We start from the raw sequence: 17,535 nt of genomic DNA, 5'->3' as shown, positions 1-17,535 counted from the left end.
TGTTTCCTATAGCTAAAAGTCTCTCATCGTTTGTCTCCCTCTCTGATGACTTCCCATTTGGTTTTCCCTCCCTTCCCCTATGATCTTCTGTGTTCTTTCTTATGTTCCACATACGAGTGAAACCATATGATAATTGTCTTTCTCTGATTGACTTATTTTGCTCAGCATAACACCCTTCAGCTCCATCCATGTTGATATAAATGCTTAAGTATTCATCCTTTTTGATGGCTGAGTAATAGTCCATTGTACATATATACCACATCTTCTTTATCTATTCATCTGTTGATGGATGTCTCAGCTCTTTTCAGAGTTTGGTTATTGTGGACATTCCTGCTATAAATATTGGAGTGCAGGTGCCCCTTTGGTTCACTACCTTTGTATCTTTGTGTTAAATACCTTGTGGTGCAATTGCTGGGCCATAGGGCAGATTTACTTTTAAATTCTCAAGGAATATCCATACCGTTATCCAGTGTGGCTGCATCACCTTGCATGCCCACCAACAGTGTAGGAGGGGTCCCCTTTGGCTGCATCCTCACCAACATCTGACTTGTTAATTTTAGCCATTGTGACTAGTATGAAGGGGTACCTCAGTGTGGTTTTGATTTGTACTTCCCTGATGTCAAGTGATGTGGAGCACTTTTTCATGGGTCTGTTGGCCATTTTTATGTCTTTCTCAGAAAAATGTCTGTTCAAGTTTCTGTCCATTTCTTGACTGGTCTTTGTTTTTCAGGTGTTGAGGTTGATAAGTTCTTTATAGATTTTGGATACTAGCCCTTTATCTGATATGTCATTTGCAAATATCTTCTCCTATTCCATAGGTTGCCTTTTAGTTTTGTTGACTGTTTCCTTAGTTGTGTAGAGCTTCTTATCTGGATGAAGTCCCAGTAGTTCATTTTTGCTGTTGTTTCCCTTGCCTTTAGAGATGTGGCTAGCAATAAGTTGCTGAGGCTGAGCTTGAAGAGGTTACTGCCTTTGTTCTCCTCTAGGATTTTGATGGATTCCTGTCTCACATTGAGGTCTTTCATCCATTTTGAGTTTGTCTTTGTGTATTGTGTAAGAAAATGGTCCAGTTTCATTCTTCTACATGTAACCGTCCAATTTTCCCAACATAATTTGTTGAAGACACTGTCCTTTTTCCATCAGACATTCTTTCCTATTTTGTCAAAGATTAGTTGACCATAGAGTTGTGGATTCATTTCTGAATTCTCTACTCTGTTCCATTGATCTGTGTCTGGTTTGGTGCCAGTACCACACTGTCTTGATGATGACAGCTTTGTAGTAGAGCTTCAAGTCCAGCATTGTGATGCCACCACTTTTGACTTTCTTTTTCAACCTTCCTCTGGCTATTGTGGGTCTTTTCTGGTTCCGTACAAATTTTAGGATTGTTCTTTCCAACTCTGTGAAAAATGCTGATGTTATTTTTTAAAAAGATTTTATTTATTTATTTGACAGAGAGAGCTCACAAGTAGGCAGAGAGGCAGGCAGAGAGAGAGGAGGAAGCAGGCTCCCTGCTGAGCAGAGAGCCCAATGCGGGGCTCGATCCCAGGACCCTGAGATCATGACCCGAGCTGAAGGCAGAGGCTTTAACCCACTGAGCCACCCAGGTGCCCCTAGATCGTATTTTGATAGGGATTGCATTAAATGTGTAGATTGCTCTGGGTAGCATAGACATTTTAACAATGTTTATTCTTGAATCCATGAATATGGAATGTTTTTTCCATTTGTTTGTGTCTTCCTCAATTTCTTTCCTAAGTTTTCTGTAGTTTTTACAGTACAGATCTTTTACCTCTTTGGTTAAGTTTATTCCTATGTTATCTTGTGGGTTTTGATGCAATTGTAAATGGGATCGATTCCTTAATTTCTCTTATTTCTGTCTCATTGTTAGTGTATAGGAATACAACTGATTTCTGTGCATTGATTTTTATATCCTGCCACATTGCTGAATTCCTGTATGAGTTCTAGCAGCATTGGGGGAGAATCTTTTAGGTTTTTCATGTAAAGTATCATGTCACTGTGAAGAGAGAGAGTTTGACTTCTTCTTTGCCAATTTGAATGTGTTTTATTTCTTCATGTTGTTTGATTGCCAAGACTAAGACTTCTAGTACAATGTTGAACAACAGTGATGAGAGTGGGCATCCCTGTCTTGTTCCTGACCTTAAGGGAAAGCTCTCAGTTTTTCCCTTTGCGAATGATATTCTCTGGGCTTTTTGTAGATGGATTTTATGGTATTGAGGTATGTTTCCTTTGTCCCTACACTGCAGAGTTTTAATCAAGAAAGGGTGCTATAGTTTGTCCAATGCTTTTTCTGCATCATTTGAGAGCATCATATGGTTCTTGTCCTTTTTTATTAATGTGATGTACCACATTGATTGATTTGTGAATGTTGACCCACATTTGAATCCTAGGAATAAACTTGGTCTGGTGAATAGTCCTTTTATTTATTTTTATTTATTTATTTTTAAAGATTTTATTTATTTATTTGACAGATATCACAAGTAGGCAGAAAGGCAGGCAGAGAGAGAGAGAAAGGAGGAAACAGGCTCCCCGCTAAGCAGAGAGCCCAATGTGGGGCTCAATCTCAGGACCCTGAGATCATGACCTGAGCTGAAGGCAGAGGCTTAACCCCCTGAGCCAACCAGATGCCCCATGGTGAATAATTCTTTTAATGTACTCTTGGGTCCTATTGGCTAGTATCTTGGTGAGAATTTTGGCATCCATGTTCATCAGGGATATTGGTCTGTAATTCTCCTTTTTGGTGGGGTCTTTGTCTTGTTTTAGGATCAAGGTAATGCTGGCCTCATAGAAGGAGTTTGGAAGTTTTCCTTCCATTTTTATTTTTTGAAAAAGTTTCAGAAGAATGGGTTAAAGTTGTTCTTCAAATGTTTAGTAGAATTCCCCCGGGGAAGCCACCCAGCCCTGGACTCTTGTTTGTTGGAAGATTTTTGATTACTGCTTCAATTTCCTTGCGGGTTATGGGTCTATTCAGGTTTTCTATTTCTTCCTGTTTCAGTTTTGATACTTTATATGTTTCTAGGAATGCATTCATTTCTTCCATGTTACTTAATCTGTTGGCATATAGTTGCTTATAGTGTGTTTTTACTATTGTTTGTATTTCCTTGGTGTTGGTCATGATCTCTCCTCTTTCATTCATCATTTTATTAATTTGGGTCCTTTCTCTTTTCTTTTTGGTAGTTCTTGCTAGGGGTTTATTGATCTTATTATTTCTTTCAAAGAACCAGCATCTAGTATTATTGATATGTTCTACTGTTCTTTTGGTTTTTGTTTCATTGATTTCTGCTCTAATCTTATTTTTTCTCATTGCCTTCTTGGTTTGGGCTCTCTTTGCTGTTCTTTGCACCAAGGTTAGCTTGTATATTTCAGACTTTTCTAATTTATTGAGAAAGCCTTGTATTGCTATGTACTACCCTCTTAGGACCACTTTTGCTGTATCCCAAAGGTTTTGAACAGATGTATTTTCATTTCTTTTTGTTTCCAATCATTTTTTAAATGTCCTCTTTAATTTCCTGGTTGACACATTCATTCTTTAGTAGGGTTGTCTTTAATCTCCAAGTATTTGAGTTCCTTCTAAATTTCCTCTTGTGACTGAGTTGAAGTTTCAAAGCATTGTGTTCTGAAAATACACAGGAAATAATCTCAATCTTTTGATACCAGTTGAGCCTGATTTGTGACCCAGTATGTTATGTGTTCTGGAGAAAAGTTCCATGTGCATTTGAAAAGAACGTGTATTCTATTGTTTGGGATGGAATGTTCTGACTATATCTGTGAAGTCCATCTGGTTCAGTGTGTCATTCAAAGCCCTTGTTTCCTTATTCATCTTCTACTTAAAGGATCTGTCCATTGCAATGAGGGGGCTGTTAAAGTCCCCTATTATTATTGTATTATCATCAATGTGTTTCTTTAATTTGGTTATTAATGGTTTATATAATAGGCTGCTCCCAAGATAGGAGCATAAATATTTATAATTATTAGATCTTGTTGAAAAGACCCTTTAAGTATGATATAGTGTCCCTCTACATCCCTTACTAAAGTCTTTGGTTTAAAATCTAATTTATCTGATAGAAAGTTTGCTACCCCAGCTTTCTTTTGATGTCCATTAGCATGATAAATCATTCCCCATACCCTAACTTTCAGTCTAGAGGTGTCTTTTGATCTAAAATTAGTTTTCTGTAGATAGCATATTAATGGGTCTTGTTTTTTTATACAGTCTGCTATCCTGTATCTTTTGATTGGGGCATTTAGCACATTTACATTCAGAGTGACTTCAAAGATATGAATTTAGTACCATTGTATTACCTGTAAAACCACTGTTTCTGTGCATTGTCTCTGTTCTTTTCTGGCCCATGTTACTTTTGAGCTCTCTCTTCGCTTACAGCATTACCTTTAATATTTCTTACAGGGTTGTTTTAGTGGTCACAAATTCTTTAAGTTTCTGTTTGTTCTGGAAACTTTTTGTCTCTTTTTCCATTCTAAATGACAGGCTTGCTGGATAAAGTATTCTTGGCTGTATGTTTTTCTCATTTAATACCCTGAATATATCATGCCAGTCCTTTCTAGCCCGCCAGGTCCATGTGGATAGGTCTGCTGCCAGTCTAAGGTTCCTACCCTTGTAAGGTTAAAAACCTCTTTCTTGAACTGCTTTCAGGAGTTTCTCTTTATCTCTGAAGTTTGCAAGCTTTGTTATCATATATCATGGTGTTGATCTGTTTTCATTGATTTTGAGGTGGGTTCTCTGTGCCTTCTGGACTTGCATGCCTATTTCCTTCCCCAGATTAGGGAAGTTCTCAGCTATTGTTTGCTCAAATATACCTTCTTCCCCCCTCTCTTTCTTCTTCCCATGGAGTCTTAATAATTCTAATATTGTTTCCCTTTATGATCTCTCAAATTCTCCCTTCATGGTCCAATAATTGTTTATCTCTCTTTTGCTCATTTCTTTATTCCCCATTATTTTATCTTTAGTATCACTTATTCTCTCTTCTGTCTCACTTATCCTATAAATAAGAGCCTCCATATTTTATTGAATCTCAGCAATACCCTTTTTTATTTCAATCTGATAAAATCTTGGTTCTTTTATTTCTCTAGAAAGGGATTTTCTAGTGCCTTATATGCTTTTTCAAGCCCAGCTAGTATATTTATCATCATTGTTCTGAATTTTAGCTCTGACATTTAATCAGTATCTATATTAACTAAGTCTCTGACAGTGATTACTGTCTCTTGTCCTTTTTTTCTGGGAATTTTTTCTCCTGGTCACTTTGTTCAGAGAAGAATAGATGAATGAGAACAAAAAAGAAATAAAAAAATAAAAATATCAACCATGACCCCAGTGAAATATACACTAGGCAAATTAGAAGAGATCAGAAACAAAAAAAGGAAAAAAAGGAGGGGGGGGGAAAGAGACTATAATAAAACAGGTAGACTGAATGGATGATATACTTGGTCCTGGGTTTATTTTGGTCTTTTTGTTACAAAATTGTAAAGAGAAAAAGCATATATATATATATGTATATATATACATATATATATATGAAATTGAATGCAGTAAAAGGAAGCTAAAATAAAAAATACATCTACAAAATATAAATGTAAGAATGAAAATTTAAAAAAGACTTGATAAAAGAGTTTATAAAAAAAGAGTTGATAAAATAATTGAGAAGGAAAAAAAGTAAGAAAAAGAACATTTTAAACTGAAAAATCATGAGAAAAAATCTTGAATTCTATGTACTATTTTCCCCAAATGCAGGGGTTTTTCAATTCTATGTGATCCATAAACTTGGTATGAAACTGATGTTCCTGCTGGTCTTCTGGGGGAGGGGCCTGCTGCACTATGTTTCAGGTGTCTTTTCCTATGTGGTGTTGCACCACCCCTTGCCAGGGGCCAGGCTCAGTGTAGGCTGCTTCTGGTTGCTCTATGTGACTTTTGTTCTCTGAAGACTTTTTGCACCGCTTGCAAAAAGTGGTCAATTTTCTATTTGTTTAATTGCAGCAATTCTTTTCTTAGATCTCAGGTTGAATTCACAGGTGTTCAGAATGATTTGATAGGTATCTAGCTGAATTCAAGGGACCAGATGAAACGAGGGCCCCCTATTCTTCCACTATCTTCCCTCTCACCCACAGTGAGTCTCTTGTAGGCAGCATATAGATGGGTCCTTTTTTTTTTTTTAAATCCACCCTGACACCTTCCTTATGTCTTTTGATTGGAGCATTTAATCCATTTATATCTGGAGTGATTATTGATAGATATGATTTAATGCCATTTTATAACTTGTTTTGTCATTGTTTCTAGAGATTTTCTATGTTCCTTTCTAGTCTTTGTCACTTTTGGTCTTTTTTTCCCCCACTGAAAGAGTCCCCTTTAGTTTTTCTTGAAGGACTGGTTTAGTGATCATTAATTCCTTTAGTTTTTAATGTTTTGTTTTGTTTTTGTCTTGGAAACTCTATCTCTCCTGGTTTTCTATCCTTGTATTCTAAAGGGTAGACTTGCTGAATAGCCTTGGCTGCATATTTTCCCAATCAGCACATTGACTATACCATGCCACTTTCTTCTTGCCTGCTAAGTTTCTATGGATAGATCTGCTGCTAATCTTATTTGTCTTCCCTTTGAAGTTAAGGACTTCTTTTGCTGTTTCTAGGGTTTTTTCCTTTATCTCTATACTTTACAAATTTAACTATGGTGTTTTGGTATTGGCCTGCTTTTGTTGATTTTGATGGGAATTCTTTGTGCCTCCTGAATTTGGATGTCTGATTCCTTCCCCCAATTGGATAAGTTTTCAGCTGTAATTTCCTCAAATAAACCTCCCTTTTCTTCTACTGGGACTCCTACGATACAAATATTATTATGCTTTATGGAGTTACTGAGTTCCCTATGTCTACATTTTCAGCTTCATTATTTCCCAAAATTTTATCTTCTGTATCATTTATTTGTTCCTCTGCTTATTCCATTCTTGTGGTCATTACATCCAATAGGCTTGAAATCTTGATTATTGCATTTTTCATTTAGGCCTGACTAGTTTTTAGATCTTTTATCTCTGTGGTTATGGGACTCCCTGGTATCTTCTATGCTTTTATCAGGCCCACCTAGTATCCTTATGGTTCTTGTTTTAAATTCAGGATCAGGCATATTATTTCTGTTTTGATTAGATCCCTAGCCATGACCTTTTCTTGTTCTTTCTTCTGGGATGAGTTCCTCCATCTTGGCATTTTGTCTAGGGCTCTGTCTTCTCTGCGTTAGGAAAGCCTGCTATGTTTTCTGCTCCTGAGAGTAATGAGTCTCTAAAGAAGAGGTCATATACTATCCAGGGCCTGGTGCTTCAGAAAGTGTTTCTAGTTGTGTGTACTCTGCTGCTGTGTTTTGGCTGCCCTTTCCCTCAGGTAAGTCCTCTGTGGAGTTTCTCCTTGCCTACAATGGGGAATGTTTGGACCTTGATCAAAAAGTGAATTTTAACTAGGTGCACTCTGCTCTGCTTGTTAAAAGAGACGTGATGCTCTTTCCACTAGAGCTGAAACTTTGCAAGACTCTCTGGTTGATAGTCATGGTTCATGTGGGGGATTTGCACTGGTCTTTGGAGGAAGGGGCCCACTGCAGTGATTATCAGGCAAGTGAGCACCAACAAAATTCAGGAGGGTGGGGTTTGGTGCAAGCAGTTTAGGCTGCCAGTGTTGGTGCTGTGGTGCTTACTGAAGTTAGTTTAGCTAAGGAGCAGAGGAGGGAACTGGCATCCACGGGCTCTTTTCTCCCTGGAAAGACAATGTCACCTCTGCCAGATGTACTCCAAGAAAAGGGAACCATCTCTCCCAGCGCATCCCAGGGGTAATCATCAGAATGCACCATCCGCCTCTGGGCTATCTGCCCTCCTCCACAGAAACACTGCAGCACCATCAGGGCTCCAACTGGCAATACCTCCAGCCTCTAAAACTCCAGCCTTTGAGCCCCATTTGTAAAATCTCATGAGAGTCAGCCCCTTTCATTTTCCTAGTCAATGGCCTTGGGGAATTGTTTTCCTTATGCAATTTCCAGTGCACTTCTCTCTCTCTCTCTCTCCCTCCCTCCCTCCCTCCCACCCTCCCTCCCTCTCTCCTTTCCTCTCCCTCCTCTTGTTCTTTTTTTTTTTAATATTTTATTTATTTATTTGACACACACAGAGAGAGAGATATCACTAGTAGCCAGAGAGGCAGGCAAAGAGAGAGAGGGGGAAGCAGGCTCCCTGCTGAGCAGAGAGCCCGATGCGGGGCTCGATCCCAGGACCCTGAGATCATGACCTGGGCCGAAGGCAGAGGCTTAACCCACTGAGCCACCCAGGCGCCCCACTCCCTCCTCTTGTTCTGACCAGGGCTCCCTCCCCTCTACAGCTCCCATGATCTCTTCCTCCCCTAAGTCAGGTCTTCATACCTCCTCCCTTCCACACTGTGGTCTCTTTTCTCCCTCTCATTGTGCTGTTTGTTCTGTCAGTCCTCAGATTGATTTCATGGGTTTTCAGAATGATTTCATATTTGTCGAGCTGTTTCCAGAGATAAGGCAAGCCTAGGGTCTCCTACTACTCTCCCATCTTAACTCCCTTCAATCTGCTGAGAGTAACTTTTAGATGCAAGAAAAGTTTACTCAAAAACTTCTTTGGTTCTAAAAAATACTCAGTATAGGGGTGCCTGGGTGGCTCAGTGGGTTAGGCCTCTGCCTTCAGCTCAGATCATGGTCTCAGGGTCCTGGGATCAAGCCCGGCATCAGACTCTCTGCTCAGCAGGGAGCCTGCTTCCCCCTCCCCCTCTGCCTGCCTCTCTGCCTACTTGGGATGTCTCTCTCTGTCAAATAAACAAAATATTTTTTAAAAAATACTCAATACATTATAAAATGTAAAAACATTACATTAAGCTATGAAATTATATGTTTAAAAGTTTTAGTGATCTACATTTTAAGGGGATCTTCAGTGAATGTTTGGTCACATTCAAAAAGTTATTTAAACAAATTTTTTCCATTGCATTTATAATTTTTTCATTGCATTTATAATTTGTAAAGGTTTTTATTTCCTTTTTGAAGCCTGTTTTAACAAATTAAACTTTCCTAGGTACTTAAATAATTTAAAAAAAATTAATAAGTTAAACTAATACAGAGGGTGAGCCTTAACTTCTTTTAAATGTTTAATATTACCTGTAAACTTTATGAGCTTATTTACTTTAAAACAGAAATCTAGCTCTTGCTCAATTATGTAATTTATATTAGACTATAAGGTTGATCTATGAATCTATTAGACTGAATTTTTAAAATATTGATAACACTTAAAACACCAACGTGAACAGATTTCATGACACAAAAATATTGATGCAAAGTTCAATGTTTACATATTAACTATAGTTAATTCTAAATCTTCCTGTGCTAACACACTATATCAAGAATTCTGAAGTGTCCTTTCCCGTATTGTCCAGGATGCTACCTATATCCTGGTAAGACACTCCTCATCCATATTTACAGTGACTATTATAATACTTTCTGCAGCTGGGACATCAGAGCTTTCCTGTATACCATGTTCCATACTCGTGTGTTTGAATCATATCATTAATACTTTTCCTTTTTTCTCTTAATACTTTTTCTGTCTACCTAGTGAAATCTGCAACTCCTACCCGAGTTTGCTACATTACTTGATTTTGAATATTATAATTGCTTTGGATGTCAAAATAATTATCTTTCCATGTAGATCTTATGATCTTTAACTTAATGGAATCTTGTCTTTTTTTTCTTCTATATTTCCCATCCAAGAGAATTAAAACTCTGATTGTACACCCAAAACATCTAAAGCCATCCTAACGAAAAGCGGTATTATGAAATGAGATACAAGGTTATAAGGTGACTGAAAGTAATAGTTTTCTAGGCATTTTTAGGTATTCTTCTTTTTTTTAAAGGTTTTATTTATTTATTTATTTAACAGAGAGAAATCACAAGTAGGCAGAGGCAGGCAGAGAGAGGGGGGGAAGCAGGCTCCTCACTGAGCAGAGAGCCCAATGCAGGGCTCGATCCCAGAACCCTGAGATCATGACCTGAGCTGAAGGCAGAGGCTTAACCCACTGAGCCACCCAGGTACCCCATCATTTTTAGGTATTCTTATTTGCCATTCAAATACTCCTCTTTTTTAAAAAAAAAAAATTCTCCTTTATGGAGTGCCTGGGTTGCTCAATTGGTTGTGAACAACTCTTTGTTTCAGCTCAGGTCATGATCTCGGGGTCATGGGACCAAGTCCCGTGTAGGGCTCTGCGCTCAGCTGGGAGTCTGCTTGGGATTCTCTCCCTCTACTTCACTCTATCTCTTTCTCTCTCTATCTCAAATAAAAAATAAATTTAAAAATCTTTTTTAAAAATTATACTATACCTTAACTAGGATACCCATCCTGTGGTTGCTCTTCCCTTAACAGCTAAAGCCTTCGGATCTTTGTATAGCCAGGTACTCTGGTAACCTCAAAGCAAGTTAACAGATCACCTGCTAGAACACTATTAGTTTAGCTAGTAAATCATCACATGGGATGAACCTTAATATGGAAGCATTCCTGTTCTTGTTTCTATTATTCTTCCCCAAGATTTGGGCTAGAACCAAATTCACAGACAATATGGTATCTTGTATCTAGTCCCCTCAGTTTCCATTATGACAAGCATTTTGCTGACCCACAGGGAATCAATATATGACAAAACATAGCATACACTCAATTCTAAATGTTATGTTTTTTCCCCCCCTTTGGCAGTCTTTTTAATGTTTTCTTAGTTAGCTTTTCCAGTTTGAGCCAGTTATGCCCTCAGCTGAAGGGTGTGCTTCTGCCTTTAGACACGTAGCAAGCTGGTTTGTTGCCTACGCCAACCTCCTTTTTGAAGATGATTTCTAAAATGTGTCACCTTTTACTTTGAAACATTATGGTATATCAAACATTTTATTTATTTATTTTTTCAGTATTTAAATTTATTTATTTTTTCAGCATAACAGTATTCATTGTTTTTGCACAACACCCAGTGCTCCATGCAATACGTGCCCTCCCTATTACCCACCACCTGTTCCCCCAACCTCTCACCCCCGACCCTTCAAAACCCTCTGGTTGTTTTTCAGAGTCCATAGTCTCTTATGGTTCACCTCCCCTTCCAATTTTTTTTTTAATAAACATATAATGTATTTTTATCCCCAGAGGTACAGGTCTGTGAATCGCCAGGTTTACACACTTCACAGCACTCACGATAGCACATACCCTCCCCAATGTCCATAACCCCCTCCCCCTCTCCCAACCCCACTCCCCCCCAGCAAACCCCAGTTTGTTTTGTGAGATTAAGAGTCATTTATGGTTTGTCTCCCTCCCAATCCCATCTTGTTTCATTTATTCTTCTCCTGTCCCCCTAATCCCCCATGTTGCATCTCCATGTCCTCATATCAGGGAGATCATATGATAGTTGTCTTTCTCCGATTGACTTATTTCACTAAGCATGATACCCTCTAGTTCCATCCACGTTGTCACAAATGGCAAGATTTCATTTCTTTTGATGGCTGCATAGTATTCCATTGTGTATATATACCACCTCTTCTTTATCCATTCATCTGTTGATGGGCATCTAGGTTCTTTCCAGTATATCAAACATTTTAAATGAGATGAATTATAAAGAAGAGTTTTCTCTACATATAATGTATAATTATCCATAGAAAATATGTGACTGCAGATAAAATGTTTAAGCACATTAAAATACCATTTTATTCTTAATCAATTATTATTACTTTGTACTCATTCACACAAAAATTGTTGAGCTGTATTATTATCCTATTTGTCATTTTTGTCTTTTAAAAATTTTTAAAAATTTTTTCAGTGTTCCAAGATTCATTCTTTATATACCACACCCTGTGCACCATGCAATATGTGCCCTCCTCAGTACCCACCACCAAGCTCACCCATCCCCTACCCCCTCCCTTCCAAAACCGTCAGTTTGTTTCTGAGCCCACAGTCTCTCATTCTTTGTCTTCTGCTCCGATTTTCCCCAATTCACTTTTCCTTTCCTTCTCTGTTATTCCTTATGCTCCACAAGTAAGTGAAACCACATGATAATTGATTCTCTCTTCTTGACTTATTTCACTCAACATAATTTCTTCCAGGACCATCCATGTTGCTACAAAAGTTGGGTATTCATCCTTTCTGATGGAGGCATAATTCTCCATTGTATATATAGACCACATCTTTATCCATTTGTCTTTTGAAGGGGATCTTGGCTCTTTCCACAGTTTGGCGATTGTGGCCATTGCTGCTATGAACACTGGGGTACAGATGACCCTTCTTTTCACTACATTTGTATCTTTGGGGTAAATACCCGGTAGTGCAATTTCAGGGTCATAGGGTAGCTCTATTTTTAATTTCTTAAGGAATCCCCACACTGTTTTCCAAAGTGGCTGTACCAACTTGCATTCCCACCAACAGTGTAAGAGGGTTCCCCTTTCTCCACATCGTCTCTAACACTTGTTGTTTACTGTCTTGTTGATTTTTGCCATTCTAACTTGTATAAGGTGGTATCTCAATGTGCTTTTGATTTGAATCTCCCTGATGGCTAATGATGATGAACATTTTTTCATGTGTCTGTTAGCCATTTGTATGTCTTCTTTGGAGAAGTGTCTGTTCATGTCTTCTGGCCATTTTTTGATGTGATAATCTGTTTTTTGAGTGTTGAGTTTGAGAAGTTCTTTATAGATCTTGGATATCAGCCCTTTGTCTGTAGTGTCATTTGTAAATATCTTCTCCCATTCCGTGGATTGCCTCTTTGTTTTGTTGACTGTTTTTGATCATTGCTTCAATCTCATTACTAGATATTGGTCTATTCAGATTGTCAATTTCTTCCTGTTTCAGTCTTGAAAGTTGATAGGTTTCCAGTAATGTATCCATTTCTTCTAAGGTGCTTAAATTATTGGCATATAACTGTTGATAATTTCTGATGATTGTTTCTATTTCCTTGGTGTTAGTTGTGAGCTCTCCCTTTTCATTCATAATTTTATTAATTTGGGTCCTCTCTCTTTTCTTTTGGTTTAGTTTGGCCAGCTGTTTATTGATCTTACTGATTCTTTCAAAGAAACAGCTTCTAGTTTCTTTGATGTGTTCTACTGTATCTCTAGTTTCTAACTCATTGATCTCTGCTCTAATCTTAATTATTTCCCTTCTTGTGTATGGGGTTGGCTTAATTTGTTGGTGATTTTTAGTTCTTTAAGGTGTAAAGAGAGTTGGTATATTGGGGATTTTTCCATTTTTTTGAGTGAGGCTTGGATGGCTATGTATTTCTCCTTTAGGACCGCCTTTGCTGTATCCCATAGGTTTTGGACCGATGTGTCTTCATTCATATTGGTTTCCATGAATTGTTTAAGTTCTTTGATTTCCTGGTTGGCCCAGACATTCTTGAGCAGAATGGTCTTTAGCTTCCAAGTGTTTGAATTCCTTCCAAACTTTTTCTTGTGGTTGAGGTCCAGCTTCAAAGCATTATGGTCTGAGAATATGCAGGGAATAATCTCAGTCTTTTGGTATCAGTTGAGCCCTGATTTGTGACCCAGTATATGGTCTATTCTGGGGAAATTTCCATGTGTGCTCAAGAAGAATGAGTATTCTGTTGTCTTAAGGTGGAATGCTCTGTCTATATCTATGAGGTCCATCTGGTCCAATGTGTCATTCAAAGCTCTTGTTTCTTTATTGATTTTCTGCTTGGATGAATAATAGCTGAGTAATAAACCACTCTCAGTAATAGCTGAGAGTGGTGTGTTAAGATCCCCTACAATTAATGTATTCATATCAATATGACTCTTTATTTTGATTAACAGTTGACTTATGTAGTTAGTTGGCTGCTCCCATGTTGGGGGCATAAATATTTACAATTGTTAGATCTTCTTGGTGGATAGACCCTTTAAGAATGATGTAGTGTCCTTCTGTATCTCTGACTACAGTCTTTAGCTTAAAATCTATTTTATCTAATATGAGAATCACTACATCAGCTCTCTTTTGAGGCCCGTTGGCATGAAAGATGGTTCTCCATCCCTTGACTTTCAGTCTGTATATACTTTAGGTCCCAAATGTGTCTCTTGTAGACAGCCTATGGATGGGTCCTGTCATTTTATCCACTCTACAACGCCTTGCCATTTTATGGGAACATTTAGGCCATTCACATTGAGAGTGATTATTGAAAGATAAATTTTTATTGACATCATGTTGCCTGTGAAGTCCTTGTTTCTATAGATTGTGTCTGTAAATTACTGTACGGTGTCCCTCTTGGGGTCTTTCTTCTTTCACAGAACCCCCTTAATATTTCTTGTAGTGCCAGCTTGGTGGTCACATACCCTTTTCAACCTTGCTGGTCTTGGAAGCTCTTTATTTCTCCATCCATTTTGAATGCCAGCCTTGTTGGTTAAAGTATTCTTGGCTGCATGTTCTTCTCAGTTAGTGCCCTGAATATGTCTTGCCTGCCCTTTTTGGCTTGCCAGGTTTCTGTGGACAGGTCTGACATTATTCTAATTGTCCTTCCTCTGTATGTAAGGAATCTCTTCCCCCTAGCTGTCCTTAAGACCTCCTGCCTGAAATTACAATTTGTGAATTTCATAATTAAGTGTCTGGATGTCTTTCTAGACTTTTTGATCTTGGGGAGGGGGGTATCCGTTCTGCCTCTAGGGCACAAACACTTGTTCCATTCCTCAGACTGGGGAAATTTTCATCCAGAATTTATTCAACTATATCTTCTAGTCTCTCTTTCTCTACCCCCTCAGGGATCCCAATAATTCTGATGTTGGAATGTTTCATGGCCTCTTTTATTTCCTTAATTCTATTTTCATGGCTTCTAAGCTGTTTGTTCCAGGCCTCCTCCTGATCCTTCTTTTCTATCCATTTGTCTTCTAGATCACTAATTCTGTCCTCTGCCTCAGTTACCCTAGCTGTTAGAGTATTTAGATTAAATTGGATCTCATTGATAGCATTTTTAACTTCTGCCAGATCGGCTCTCACTTCAGTCCTTAGAGATTCTATGTTGTCACTAATGGTGTTCTCCAGCCAGTCATTGCATGGATAATTATTACCCTGAATTCCCTTTCTGACATACTGTTTATGTCCATATCCAATAGTTCTGTGGCAGAGGGCACAGTCTCTGAATTTTTCCTCTGTTGGGCATTCCTCCTCCTGGTCATTTTGGTGAAAGGTGGTTGAGAGGATGTACAGCTGAATATATCAACTGTGATCCAGACAAATGAACTCTGGAAAGTTTCAGAGCAATCAGAAGTCACCACCAGAAAGAAATAAAAAGGAAAAAAAGAAAGAGAAAAGAAAAGAGAAAGCCAAGCCAAAATGAGCCCATAAAGTAAGATTTATAAGGTACATAAACAAAAACAAGCAAACAAAAAGAGCAACAAAAGTAATGAGAAGAAAAATAGGAAGAGCCCAGCCAAAGGGAGCCCCAAGAATAAGATTTCTATAGTACCAGAACAAAAAGAAATACACATGAACACTAACAGAAGAGTTAGTGGAGGGTGGTTATAAATCCTCAGTGTGGGTGAGGCAGGTTATTTTGGTTCTTCCTGAGTGTGTCTTGTTATTTTGGTAAAGGATTTAACTTTCCAGAGATAAAAGGAAATTAAAACTGGTTTATATATAGGGATAGTATTAAATAGGGAAAAAGGATTACCTTGAAGCTTATATCTATATGTATATTTAAAAAAAAGAAAAAGAAAAAGAAACACAGGTATATGCATGAAAAAAGTTCAAGTTAAAAAGTTATTATGAAATATTTGTATTAAGCCTCTAGTGGTAATGGTAAGTAGGTTAAAAAATTTAAAAAAAAAAAACAAGAATCATGAGAACAAATTAACCAAAAAAAAAAAAAGGAAAGAAAGAAAGAAAGAAAAGTTGTATCTCTGAAATATACAGGTTTTAGGGCAATACCAGGAGCTTAATATATTGTTTTGCCCTGATGTTGGGGTTTTACACTTTTATGGGGACCCAGTGGTGGTTAGTGGTTGTCTCTTGTTCTTTTGGCTTGTCTTCTAGGGGAGGGGCTGCCACATTGCCTTCCAGTCAGTCTTGCTTGGGTTGAGTCACCCTGCCCCCTGTGGAGAGGTTGGGCTCTGTGGAAACCAGTTTTTCAGGCTTTTGTTCTCCAGAGGTTTTTGTTCTTTGGTGGCTTTTTGCAGCTCTTCAGAGGGTCAGAGCAAAGCATTTGTCTGCCAGAGCTCCACCTCAGAGAGACGCCTCAGACTGTTCCCCTCTAGATGGTCCAGAACACACAGACTCCCCCACTGCAAATGCCGCTGAACTCCACCACCTCCCACGGGTGGTGCCCCCCCAGCCACCGTCCCAGGGGTCACCCGAGGCCCCCGCCTTTCTCTGCACCCCCATGCCACTAAAACTGTGAGCCATATTGGTCCAGGGAGCCCTGTTTCTGGTGGCTGCCTTTGCCGGGACTGCTGTCTGGGGTCCACGCCTACGCTGCTGCAGGCAGATCCCATGGCAGCACATGTCCCAGGAGGCTGTGGGCCAAGGGATCCCAACCAGTGCCCATGCCGGGCTCCCTCACTCATGGGCGGGAGTGTGCCCGCTGAGCAGTGGTGCAAGCAGCGGAAAGCCTCAAACTCAGTGACTGCGGACTGGAGGCCCCACCGGACTCTCTCTGGCACAAGGGGTTGCCGGTGGTGACTGTCCTGGGACCATGGGCTTAGGCCCGTGCATGTGACCGCCCGATTCCACCAGTTGCCCCTTAAGAGCTTTTGCTCTTTTTGAGTGCTTTTAACCAGACTCCAAGTTAATGCTGGTCCCCAGTCACAGGGCACTTTCGTACTGGGATATCACTTTCCAATGGGTCACTTCTGGTGGCTCCCTCCCCCTTCTGTTTATCCTCCGATATCAGTCTAGTTGTTCCCACTGTGATTTACCTCTCCACTGATGTCTTCTGCCCCCACAGAGATCCAGAAGTGTATAATCTTATATCTCAGGCTGATTTCGTGGGTGTTCAGAGCGTCTGGTAGAAAATTAGTTCACTGTAGGGGACCAGTTGAAACAGGGCTACTTCTCTGCCATCTTACCCCTCCCTCCCCACCCCTCCATTTTTGTCTTAAATAAAAAATTATTTGAAGATATTGAATACTTCTTAAAATTATTTGCCACCTTTGGCAACATTACATTTTGGACACTGCAGTCTATTTAGAAGATGTAATTATAGAAAAGTTTTAAGGAACCATAGTGTTGTCGGAATAAAGTTCCCCAGGTGACTAACTTTAGGCGTACACCATTCATTTTGATGAAGAGCACTCCTTGCCTGTACCTAGTATATAATAAAAGAATAATTTCTGCAATTCTGCTGTGTGCATGGATACTGTGCTAGGCGATGGAAACACAAAAATGAACAAGGCGCACTTTTGTTCTTAGTTGTATGCAACCCGGCGTTCTAAAGTGAGTACCTTTTGACAAATAATATTATGTGAAAATCTTTCATACCACTCCTGGAGAAAGCCTGAAAAGCTCAAGAATATTTCAGTTTTTTTCCTTGAAGGATAGAGAACCTGAT

The 17,535-nt window shown here is 39.0% G+C and overlaps 1 protein-coding gene across 1 annotated transcript in view; it reads left to right on the top strand.

Annotated features, from left to right (window-relative positions):
• The window catches only part of DNAH7 (dynein axonemal heavy chain 7), a 249,669-nt gene that overhangs the window by 134,300 nt on the left and 97,834 nt on the right, over positions 1-17,535 (top strand). The window lies entirely within an intron of this gene.

Source organism: Meles meles, chromosome 9, assembly GCF_922984935.1.
Source record: "Meles meles chromosome 9, mMelMel3.1 paternal haplotype, whole genome shotgun sequence".
In the NCBI taxonomy this organism is placed as follows: domain Eukaryota; kingdom Metazoa; phylum Chordata; class Mammalia; order Carnivora; family Mustelidae; genus Meles; species Meles meles.
This window is presented reverse-complemented; position numbering and strand designations above follow the sequence as displayed.